At 42.6% G+C, this 12,659-nt stretch overlaps 1 long non-coding RNA gene across 1 annotated transcript; it reads right to left on the reverse strand.

Annotated features, from left to right (window-relative positions):
• Window positions 1–9,181: 9,181 nt before the first annotated feature.
• LOC309363741 lies at window positions 9,182–10,089 on the reverse strand. The gene is made up of 2 exons (XR_014165569.1): window positions 9,944–10,089; window positions 9,182–9,358 (listed from the first exon to the last, which is right to left on the reverse strand). It is a non-coding gene; the product is annotated as an uncharacterized lncRNA (long non-coding RNA).
• Window positions 10,090–12,659: the final 2,570 nt, after the last annotated feature.

Here is a 12,659-nt window from a genome sequence, read left to right on the forward strand (position 1 = left end):
GAACTTTCTCTCACACTTTGGTCACGGAGAACATATTAATAACCCTTTCAAAATGTCACGATGCGTTACTGCTTCTGAGCACTTACCCAGCCTCTCCCTCATGCCTTTCTTAACATAATAACACTCTTGCAACATGGGGCTTAAACCTACATAGCACAATTTGCTCTCTGTTCTCTGATGGACATCTACCAGGGATGGTGCTGTGGAGCCTTTTAGGAACGCAAGGAGCTGCATTATGTGAAATCAGACCATTAGTCAGTCTAGCTCAGTCTGGATTAACCCAGCCTCCACTGCCTGTCAGGCACTGTGTAGGATTTTAGACAGAGGTTCTTTCCCAGCTCTCTCTGGCTACCGGGGATGGAAACTGAGGTCTGTCTGTTGCATGTAAACTATGTGCTCTCTACCTATTGTGACACAATCACTCTCTCTTCACTGGAACCGATGTCTCCAACTTGGCACCCTTGGTACCTGCTATCAAGGCCTCAAGGCTGGAGTAGGCACAGAAGCATCACTTGAAATCTGGCTTCTTCACCCACTCAGAACTGTGAGCTGGGGTCAGGGCCCATCCAAGGTATTTTGCTGCCTCTGGTGAAGGACAAGATGGAGCTGCCATTCTATTGTCAGAAGTCAGCTAGGGGGGTGGGTGGTTGAATCTCATGGCAACAGAGGCAATGGCACCTCCACAGGTTAGGGTACACAGCTCTGTCCATATCCCACCCTTCAGCACCTGCCACCTAAGTTGGCTGCCTCACCAGTCCAGGGTGGTGGCAGTGGGAGTGGTATAAGTGGAAATCCTTTAGCACAGGAAAGTGTAGCCTATGAAGGTCTAGACCAGGGCTTCTCAACCTATGGGTCCCCAGATGATGTTGGACTACAACTCCCATCATCCCTGAGCTCTGGCCTTGCTAGCTAGGGGTGATGGGAGTTGTAGTTCAATAACATCTGGGGACCCACAGGTTGAGAAAGGCTGGTCCAGACTCTTAAGAGCCCACACCAAACAGTTGATGCTTTTAAAAACACCCTGATTCAGTGCCTCTGATTAATAAGGATCTGTGTTAGTGAGAAAGATCTTTATCACTTGCCAGTTACCATTTTAACCCATTCCAGTTCCTTTAAAAAAGAATAATTAATAAAAGAAAAGTTACTGCTCATTTGAAACTGCAAAGCCCAGTGTCTCATCTCTTCATTGCCAGTGTCTGGTTGCAAACTCCTCCACCACCATCAAGCCATACTTGTGAACAGTTACACCCACTGCAGTTACTTTGGCAAATTATTTACGCTAATTATTGCCAGGAACAATACCCACAGCTCAGTCTTCTTCATGCTGACTCAGAAATAAGTATCACTTTGTTCTATGGAGCTTACTTGAAGCAGGCATAGGATTGTAGCCCTAGTCCCCTGGCTTTATGACTGCAATTTGCAATGCAAAACACAATTAAAGGTACAGCCAAGGTTCAGTACAAAGGAAGGAGCAGCTCACTCTTAGAGAACTGACGGCACTAATGGCTGCCCGCTGAGAGAGCCAGCTGCTGGAGAGAGGAGGGCCATTGTCTATTGAAAGAGGAACTGGCTGGCCAGCCCGAATCAACTTTTCTCCCTCTCCATCTTAAGACTATTACAGCTGCAGACTTTGTGGCTTTAAAATTTTGCCAGCATTCCCTTGTTGCTCCCTGAAGGAGTTTGATGAATTCAAAAGCTTGCTCACTATCTCGTGACACCAATTTGTGGTCCTAAAGTGAAATGATGGACAAACACAGCTGTCTGTGCTTTTGGGGAGCAACAAACATTTATGTCCAGGAGAGGAGTACTAAAACTGGAGGAAGATGGGTTGTTTTTTCTTGCCACCTTTAGTGCTTTTGGTGGGTTGTACCCAAACGCTACCCAATTCAACTCTAGTTAGTGCATCAGCTAAAATTAATCTTCAGTTCTGCTACTTTGTTACTTAGGTCTTCTGCCTCACAAGGAAAATGTCTATTTGGATCTGAAGTTGGATCCAAGCAACAGTTAGACCATTAAAAAAAACCCGGGGGTCTACCACGACTGTTCCTTTGTCTCCACGGCCTTTGTGCAACCTGAATCTTGTTAGCTCCCAATAGCTCCTCCAGGATTACAACTTAAATGGCTATGTAGGCTGAACATCATGCTTGCCTTTTCTCCACATTTTGCTTGATATCCCAGCCTGATGAAGGGTTCTGAAGGGTTCAGAAAGCTTCTTCACTATTTTGTGACATTTTGCACATGTTGTTAAATAACGGTATTGCTCTGCAATAGATTCCCACCCACCAACAGTGACTGACCAAAACTGGTGTTTAAAAATGTGCTGTCAGGAGCAGTATAAAGCACAGTGCAGTTCCTTGCATCATGGTGCTCTACACACAAAGATCATCTATGGCAACAGTCTCCTCCCCCTTTTTCATAGGAAGCTGATAGCAAGTTACTCCATTGGTTCACCTAGCTCAGTATGCCCAATGGCATTCACTGGAGCAGCTCCCCAGGGTTTCACAAAAAGGTATTTCCCAGGCTTACCAGGAAATGCCAGGAAGTGGACCTGGTACCTTTCACATGCAGGACGTGTGGTCTATAAACTGCTACACCCTGCTTTAGGTTTCTTAAACTTGGAGGCAGACTCTGAGATCTGGTAAGCCCTAGTAGCAACCCGCACAAATAAAAGATGTTAATTCATCTGCTTCTTTTACTCTTCCAGTCTGGGCAAGCACAGTTTGTTTTGTTTCCTTCAGGAACATACACATTATATAAATGGTACCATTTTTCAAACGTCTTTCCACCAGTGGGCTGCAGGGGGTGGGGGGTTGTTTAATATGTTTCAGTATAAAGCCAAGACTCCTAAGAACCTTTTATTGAGCCACTTTGCCCCCTAGCAGTTAGGCATATTAGGGTCACAAGATAAGCAGCAGCGTTTCCCAGATATAATCCATTTACTTTGTACTTTGCGTCTAATGGGCAGTTTGGGGGACAAGCATTCTCCAGCATGTATTTAAAGGGATTCATTTGAAAGATAAGTCAATTGCAGCCCGCTCATTAAACCCAGCACTTCATGCCACACTGCAAACATATATTTAACTAAGAAAGAAGCACTACTGTGGGATTTCTGTTTTCTTCTTCCCTCTGAGAGCTTGAAATGTTGTGATTCATCATCATTTCCAAAAGTACCTGAAAATTACAGGCCAAGCAAGATTGCAAAATGCTACAAGGATCAGGGAACTCGGTGCATTTGCAAGCAGAGAAAGCATTTTCTATTCAGCTCTCTATGCTCGCCTCTGGATTGATCTGAACAATGGTTTTATTTGATCACAATACCTTTGAGTGGCAAATGCAGTGCCTTCCACATTTCGGGGTGCGCAGCCCCCTAGTGGAACTAGAGGGCACTACAAACAATTAAGTAAATGCACCATACTTAGGCTGCAATTTATCCAGGAGTACACCCCATTGAACTCAGTGGCACTTACTTCTGAGTAGAACTAGAGGACTGCAGTGTCACAGTCCACTCCTATACATGTCTGCTCAGCAAGTCACATTGAGGTCAAGGAAGTGCCAGTCAGGTGGGAGGCAGGGCAAAGGCAAGGTTGGGGCTATTTGAATACACCAGCTGGAGTGCCAGATTTGCTTTGCTGGTTCATTCACAAAGCTTTAACCTCATCCCCATTATCCTATCCCACCCTAGTTCATTTGAGCAAGCTACAGTAGTGACCCCATATCTGATGGATAGCTCAGTTGGTGATGCATGAGGGTTGTGGGTTTGAGCCTCATGTTGGGTGAAAGATTCTTCCATTGCAGGGGGTTGGACTAAATGACCATTGTGGTCCCTTCCAACTATACAATTCTATGGCTGTGCCCCACCACACCAGCCACTACTGGAATGCACCTCACTTAATAATGCACCCTACATCAAATAGACGCCTCAGAGACAGCTAAGCTTTGATTTAAAGAGCTGCTTTTCAAAAATCTGAATTTCCATGTGGGAACAGAGAGATACAACCACAGAGGAGAATTTCACCACCGACATGGCCAAGTATTTGAATTGGTCTGTGGAAGAAATCTTGTAGGGGAATATTAAGCATAAACGGTTTGACCAACTGGGGTGATCTAAAATGGGGCTTAAAAAGTTCCCCTTCTCTCATGAAATACCCAATTCCTTGGCATTTAGGGGAGCTTGTAAACAAGGTTAGAATGTTCATTAATTCAGAATGAGGGCGGAGAGCATTGTCAAACTTGGCCTCAATACCCATCATGTACTTAAATTGGATGGGGCTACATAGATGTGTTAGGAAGCCTATTTGGAGAAAGACCTATGCTACTTGCCTTCACTTTTATTTGTTCTTGGATTATTATCACATTACCAAAAATATGACTGAATGGCATGACCTCAAACCATTTTTACATGATTTCCAATTGCCTTGGATCACCTCAACAATAAATTTATGTTCTGTTTTGCATTTTAAAAACAATGGTCCTGACCCTGCCTACCAACTAGGGAAGCAGCTGTGAACAGGCAGTGAGCGTCACATGAAAAAGTTAAGGAAAGGTGGTTTCATGCATTTTTTCACACATACTCCCAAATTCCCCTTCTCATTCTCAACATGTTTGTGGGCAAATATTTGGCAGAGCCCTGAAATTGCCCAATACATTCCTCATGTAAAGCAGACTAGCAATATTTTTATTCTCCTCACACACTGGGCCCCCTCTATACTATTGTTACCTAATGGGAGAACAGCGAACACGTTTTGGTGGATTTGAAAGAAACTCAGTATGAAGATTAAGAAAGATCCACTCTCCACACAGACACATTCACCGATTACATATATTACAACAGAGCAGTATTTGCAAATGGTCTTACTCTATACCAGGCACATCCAACTCCCAAGAGACTGTGATCTACTCACAGTATAAAAAGACTGGCTGTGATCTACTCATTGTCATTGCCAGGAGTTGTTGAGCTTTTTTCACACCATGATCTACCTGGGAAACCCCTGTGATCTACCAGTGGATCATGATCTACCTGTTGGACATGCCTGCTCTGTACTATAGCATACTTAGCATAATTGTTATTTCAACCATTGTTCTAACAATGAAGACAGCCACACTGGATCATTATAGCAGGTCACAGTCACATTTAGGAAGCTGATTCCTATGATGAAAGAACACAAGATGAAGACACTAACTCTTATTGTTCAATGCTTATGAAGAGAAAACCGCATCAGCTACACCTGCACTGGAGGCCTAATACTTTATTGACAGTATTTAAAGGCTCGTCATCCTCTGGACATATTTATTTTGCTTTGCTTAGTAATCCAAGATGACCTGACTAATTGCCCTAGCTCTTAAGAGGCTGACAATAGCTCGCTTCTTAGATCACAGTGAAAGGCAAAGGCTTCTACACATGGAATGTAAAGACACCTACAGTTCTAGAACACAAAGGAATTGATCTGTGAATCTGTGCTGACTCTGAGGCCTGGTGTTATAGGAGAGGAAACCAATGTATCAGGACCCACTGTTTCCACAACCTTCCTAATTTTACATACTTCTAATCAGTGGTGGACGAATCCTCTCTGTCACCCGGAGTGGTATGTCAAGGGGTGGGGCGAACCGCCTGGCAACCCGATTGGACTGAGCATGTGCGGCAGCCGACACAAAAGCCCGTACAGATGCCATGCATGAGTGGCAGCCGAATCGGACTGCGCATGCGCAACAGCCTGTATGGATGCTGTGCGAGCAGCACCCACACTGAGTGTGCGCGTGCCCTTCGCTGCTCCACAGCTGGGGGAAGGCAGTGGCCATCAACCCCCCCCGGGTGGCGAACCGCCCCCTCCACCCCCCTTCATATGCCACTACTTCTAATATGTCCTTCCATTGTGGATTGCTACTTCTACCTCCACTCCCTTCTAAACTAGGGCTGCAAATCTGAACATATCTTTTGGGCACTCAGCTCCACTGAACACAGTATAGCTTATTCCTGAGTAAAGGTTGATCGGCTTGCATTGTAAAGAGACAATTTAGTTTATCTTCATAAGCTCCTGTTTCAATTTAGTTCAGAACTTGATTAAAAGTAAGTGTTTTACATCTACCGCTAAACTGAGATCACAATGATGATGATTTTACAAAATGCCACTGTTGTATCTTGGAAGCCAAGGAAGCCTATACTACTTCATGCAACATCTAATCTATAACTCATGCTATACTTCAGAAATTATGGGATATTAACAAACCTGTTTCCTTATTGCAAAGCATCAAGTAAGAATATTACTCCTATTCCTACAGCAATTCTGTACACATCTACGCAGAAGTCCCCTTGAGTTAAATGAAACTTATTCCCAGATACAGGATTGTTATCTTTCGCCAAACTCAGAATTAATAAAGGAAGGGTTCAAAAGAAATTAACATTGCACTCAGAACTATTGGATGTTAAGCCATCTGGTCTCATGCAATGAGTTGCATCGGGCACTGAGGAGTTGGGGTGAGTGAGGGAGGAGAAGCCAGCCACAGATTTTCATCAGCGAGCTGTTAAATTAGTCCTTTTGCTTCACAGGGCTTGTTTTATTCAATCTGCCTTTATTAAGAACACAGGTTTGATTCTGTGAGGAACAAATTCTTCTAAGTTCTTAAAAGGAAAATGGTTGTAAGCATGCTTTTATTAGGCTGCATTACTGGATAACCAATACAACATGTTACCATTATGAATCATCTGATTTAGAGTGACACGAAAAGAACTTGGAGGAGTGGGGCGGGGGGAAACTCCCAGCCAAAACACTGGCAGGCCACAGCTCACCAGGCCAGATTTGATTGGCGCTTGCTGAGTTTTCAGCTGTGCTCAGTAGCTTATCATTATTTAGACTACACTTCCCAGACATGTAATAGCGTTGAGGAAATCAGGGCCAGGCTGAAGGCTTGTCTACATTACAAATGTAAACCAGTTTCAAACCTGTTTATCCCTCTTAACTCTAGCCTAGCTGAGAGACTGGGGTCTGTAGTTCTACAAAGGAACAAAGGACTTCTAACAGAATTCTCACAATCCACCCAAATGTACAATTCACATATATATATATATATAGAGAGAGAGAGAGAGAGAGAGAGAGAGAGATCGTGACAGTTAAACTGATTTCAAACTATAATGCTATGGTGTGGATAATATGCTCTCCAAGACACAAACAGAGTGCTGCAAAGACGATCCCTCTACAGTGAAAGAATTAACCAGGAAAACTAAAATCATCTAGGCTTGACTCTCATTAGGGAGCCTTGTGTATTAGACCTTGCCAAATAGATAGAGGCAACACTATTTTGCCATAATACAGTTTTTGCTATCCATTGCACATGGACCTGCTTTTTAAATTGTCCTTTTGTAGTGTGACATGAAATTAATGGATTCACCATTCACTGACCAATTGCATATATGTCTCAGCGTTGCTCTAAAGAGCTCAAGGCAGCACACACAGCTCTCCCCTTTTGTATCTTCACAACAGCCCTTTGAGGTAGATTAGTTTTAGAGATAGTGATTATTAGTCCAAAGTTCATGGCTGAATGTGGATTGAACTTGGATCTCCTCAGTCCTAGTAAGGCACTCTAACCACTACATACACGGCTTCTCACCAGTTTTACTGTTAGCCATACAAATGTATTTCTTGGGTGATTCCCGACAAGGTATTTACTCTGGAACAGCCATTCTTTATTCACTCATTTCCCCCCACTCTGGGCATTCCCATTATGTAATCAACATACTGTCCTTATCCTGGGTTTTCCATTATATTGCTTCCATTTGTTTCTGAAGCTCAGGAAGGAGAATGACTAAGAACACCCTCTAATTAAAGGACTAATTAAAGAGCCTGCCCACTTTGGCCCTCGCCATACAGATGGCATACGAGATTGAAGTGAAGGTCAAGCATTTTATTAGATACAGTGTGGAACCACAGTAGCAATGTTGCTTGCAGCTCTTTGTGCAAAGAGCTACGTCTCAGGAGGAAGGCTAAAGAGTTGCAGTTTAGATACACCCATTATATGTGATTTAGGAATATGCATGGATATCTACACCACCAAACTTGCCTTTTGAGCTAGCTGTTTATTGTTGGAATATACTAAGGAGAAACTGAAAGGACCTGGAAAAAAGGGATAAAGGCGGGGTTTAGCCCATAACAATGAGATAGTCTATTTTTAAAAAATAGGTTTTAAATTTAACCAGCGGGAGAAGGTGAAACCTTCGTCTGAGTTTTAATGGAAGCACACAATGCTGGAGATGCTGCCTACTGAGCACCTAAGGTAGCTGCACTTGTTGGTTTAGTTTTTAAATGCCCACCCACCCGATTTGTTTGAAATTAAAAAGAGTTCACTGAAAATGCAACAGCTGGGTCACTGGACATCTTCAGAGTCGTTCATTTTGTTCACATTCTTCAGCATTAACTGATAAATGCCCCTAAAGACAATTACTAGGGGAGTAGGTAAAAAAGATAAAGGACCCCTGGACGGTTAAGTCCAGTCAAAGGTGACTATGGGGTTGTGGCGCTCATCTCACCTCAGGCTGAGGGAGCAGCACCACTGATGATGTTCCTGGCTGGAGCAAGCAGACAGGACAGCTTTCCGGGTCATGTGGCCAGCATAACTAATCCGCTTCTGGTGCAACGGAACACTGTGACAGAAACCAGAGTGCACGGAAACACTGTTTACCTTCCTGCCACAGTGGTAGCTATTTATCTACTTGCACTGGCATGCTTCCAAACTGCTAGATTGGCAGGAGCTGGGACAGAGCAACGGGAGCTCACCCCATTGTAGGGATTCAAACTGCCAACCTTCTGATCGGCAAGCCCAAGAGACTCAGTGGTTTAGACCACAGCGCCATCCGTGTCCCTATACTAGGGGAGTAAGCCTCACTGGACACACTTGGACGTCACTTACTTCTAAATAATCATATATGGGATTGCCCTGAGAGGCCATTTATGAAGTTGTTTTGTTAAGGGAAGAACAACTGTGATTCATTTATAGAAAATGGCAGCCTTGTCTGATGGATAGCCAACAATTACCCCCGACCCTCTTTCCTTCCCTCCGTCTTCGTTCCTACCTCCACCAGAGTCCCAACTCCCACCAACTCATTGTCACAAACACAATAACAGTAATTATCCTATAATTGAGCACTACAGTCACACTCTAGCCAAAGACGTCAGTGCGGGAAGGAAACTGGTAATGTTCACAGTGATTATTTATTTCCCCATTGTCTCATACATGGGTGGTATCTGTTGGGAAACCGGCCTTTCATCAACCCACTTCATCTCTCCCTCTAGCTCTCTGTAGTTGCTCCCACTCTTGTTAACAATCAGAATCCACCTAGGCAAGGCTTGTCTGCCAGTGGTGCTCCTGGCTAGACATCAGAAGAGAAAGGGGCAAAAGATTTGTTAATGTGTGGAAAAAACCCTGCCAGGATCTCAAAAGTATTTTAATAGATTTCTTGTAATTGTGCTTCACTAAGGCTTTGTAGAGAGAAATTCAAAGCATCGTTTTCTAGCCTAAGGCTTCCATACTGTATCATGATATGAAGATGTTCTAAAAAAAGACATTTTGTTATTACAGAGGTTAGGGTGGTGGTGGAGGAAGCAAATGTTCGTTAATAACATATAGTCTACTTTCAAGGTGTCATTTCAATACGAAAGGAGCAGTGATGCATTTAGTTGATTTTAGACTCTGGGCCGGATCCATCTTAGGGACTCCATCAGCAGAAGTGCTGTGCAATGGCTCCCACTTACATAACAGGGCATTCCCCCTTCTCCTCCCCCCATGGACCCTGCCTGCCCCCAATGGGCTGTGTGGGAGTCAGGAGAACTCCCAGAACAGTGCATGGGGTGATGGGGGATAATTCCATTTGACAAACTGGGGGGCAAGTGAAATAACTGGAGCGTTGGCAGAGCAATCTTAAGTGGTGGTGGTGGGGATGGAATGATAGACCTACCAACCCATCCATGCCCTGTCTGCTTGCTCCAGCCAGGAACATCATCAGTGGTGCTTTTTGGTGGAGCAGAAAAGGCTCCTAGTCATGGGAACAGCAGAGGCTCACAGAGATAGGCAGATAGGCCCCTCTGCCATATCCTAACCAGGGGGTTAAGATTGCTTTCTCAGAGAGCACTATATAAGCATCATTATTAAGGCAGCTTTATATGTGAGATTGTGTTTGCCTGAAGTTCCCTCCCTCATACAAAGGGACGTTGTGACATCGCAGCTGATGAGGCTCACAGTCTCCAACTCCCAGCCAATGCACAAATGTGTTTCTATCGTTGGTCATGTAGCTGTATTTTCCACTGTCCTGCTGCAGAAAGAAAGTCCAGGCTATCTATCTATCTATCATCTATCTATCTATCTATCTATCTATCTATCTATCTATCTATCATCTATCTATCTATCATCTGAAAGCTCCTTATGCCAGCCGCTGAACTTAATAGCAAAAATAATACTTATAAGAATACATTGCTATAACAATGAGCTACAGTATGAAACATCTCCTGGATTCACTTTTCCTTGCATTATTGATAAGCATCAGTCAGAAGGAGGGTCTATAGGTTAAATCTATATTGCTTTGAATTTCCCTTCTATGGCCAAGATCAGACGCCATCAACACATCTTGAACTGATTTAAGGCCCTGGGGTGTTACTTAGTGCCATTCAAAACACAGCAAGCCATTTTCCATGCGCCGAGGCCACTAGGGCTCGTTAGAATGGCATTTTTAATAAAAGTGGAGTGTAGCTACAACAGTTTGCAGCCCTGCTCTCCAGATCAACCGCTATGTACGTCATTCCCCTCTGCCCCCATTCACATACCCTCCAGACTTTTGACTATAAGGACAAATTCATATTAGGTGTAATTCTACTGAAACCAATACCATTCCAACCAACATACATTAGAGTTAAAGTCATTTGAAGTTACCATAAAAATGTGTGTATATGTGCATGTTTATTTTTATTTTTAGAAGGTTCCATGGCACGAAAGAAATCCAATTAATAAAGAGATGAAAAAAACATATCTGGTTGAGGATCTCTTTAGAACCATATTTTTATCCTGGAAACAATGAGAAGGAGTTAACTATAGCATTATCTATCTACTGCTAGGAATGGATTAAAATTAGAATGACAACACTCAAAATAGTGGACTAATGCGGAATGAAATGACCAATGGAAGATTATTCTGCAGGAGAATTATTCTGGCTGTGACTCTGGCCTATGAGATCATTTCATTTCATTTTAACCGACATGCAAAGTTTCAGGGGTGAAGAAAAAATCTGTCAAATTTTTGTGAGCGTGCTATCAAACCCACATAAAGCTTTGTTGTGGTACAGTAAGAATATCTGAGTTCCATGATAAGTCAAATGAAGAGTCAGGCAAGACAGGATATTGTCTCCAATGGTGGTTCATCAGATGATCCAGCAAAGTTCATAAAAGTGTCAAATGATGGTATCCATTTCCTTCTGTCCTTTCTTTGTTCCCAGTTTCACTAGAGAGAGATACCATCTCTGCCACTGACAGCTTCAGTTTTGACTATTTTATATACATATATATATATATATATATATATATATATATATATATATATGCTTTTTATATGTATTTTAGTAACCAGTAAGATTTCTTTGTGTATTTAGAAAACACTCATAAAATCATTTAGTCTTTTACTATTATTAAATTTGCTAGTGGTCAAGTGACCACCACCATCACTGCTTATTGCAGTTCATAAGCAATAATTAATTATAACCCCATTCAGGAGTCATTCTTTTTGTATGCCTTGTCGATGAACCCCAATTCTGAAAGTATAAATATTATTTTGTCATTCTCTGAACATACCATTTTATAACTCTGTTTTCTTTTAACCATTTTTTCCTCAGCTAAAAGTTCCTTAACATTTGGAAATTATTCATAAAGAATATGGTCTATTTCTCTTGACCATTTTAGATGTCTTTTCTTTTTGGTTCCTCCTCTAGACATTCTTGGAAGAGGGCAACCAGAACACCACAAACACACACACACACACACACACACACACACACACAGAATGAATTAGATATGCACCCATACACCCATCATGGATCGCAATCATTGCCAGGAGTGCTTTTGTCTGTTACATCAAATATTTGATGACTGCCACATGAGGTGGCTTTGAAAAAGCATCTAGAAGCTCCTGCTACTTCAGAACACTGTGGTATAGGTTTAAAATCCAAAATGCTAGTTATTACCTCTATAGTTGAAATGGCTTAGGACCAGAATACACAAAGGACCACCCATACTCGCCTGCTCATTAAAATATATTTCATGTTCCACTCATGTTTGAGGTGTTCTGGGGTGAAGCATGCAGGAGAGACCCTTCTCTGGTTTTGCCTAGTTTTTGGAATACCCAACCTAGGGAGGTCTGCCTTGCCTGTTCTATGATTTTTATCTTTGCCATTTTCCCCCTGGCAGCCATTTGGCCAGCCAAGCTAATGTTCCTTCTAGTGTTTAAGAGAATGGCTAGTTAACATGTTTATTTGCTGTGCCCCTGCTTGTTTTGTTTTTTGTTTTGTTAATACATATTGTTTATTTTCTTACATGTTATCATTTTAATATTTGTTGTAAGCTTCCTAGAGCAGAGGTTCCCAAATCAGCTAGTCTACGGTGTGTCTCTGGATTGTGGCTTAAGATGGGAGA

The sequence above is a fragment of the Podarcis melisellensis genome, assembly GCF_964234715.1.
Source record: "Podarcis melisellensis genome assembly, chromosome: 2".
Classification (NCBI taxonomy): Eukaryota; Metazoa; Chordata; class Lepidosauria; order Squamata; family Lacertidae; genus Podarcis; species Podarcis melisellensis.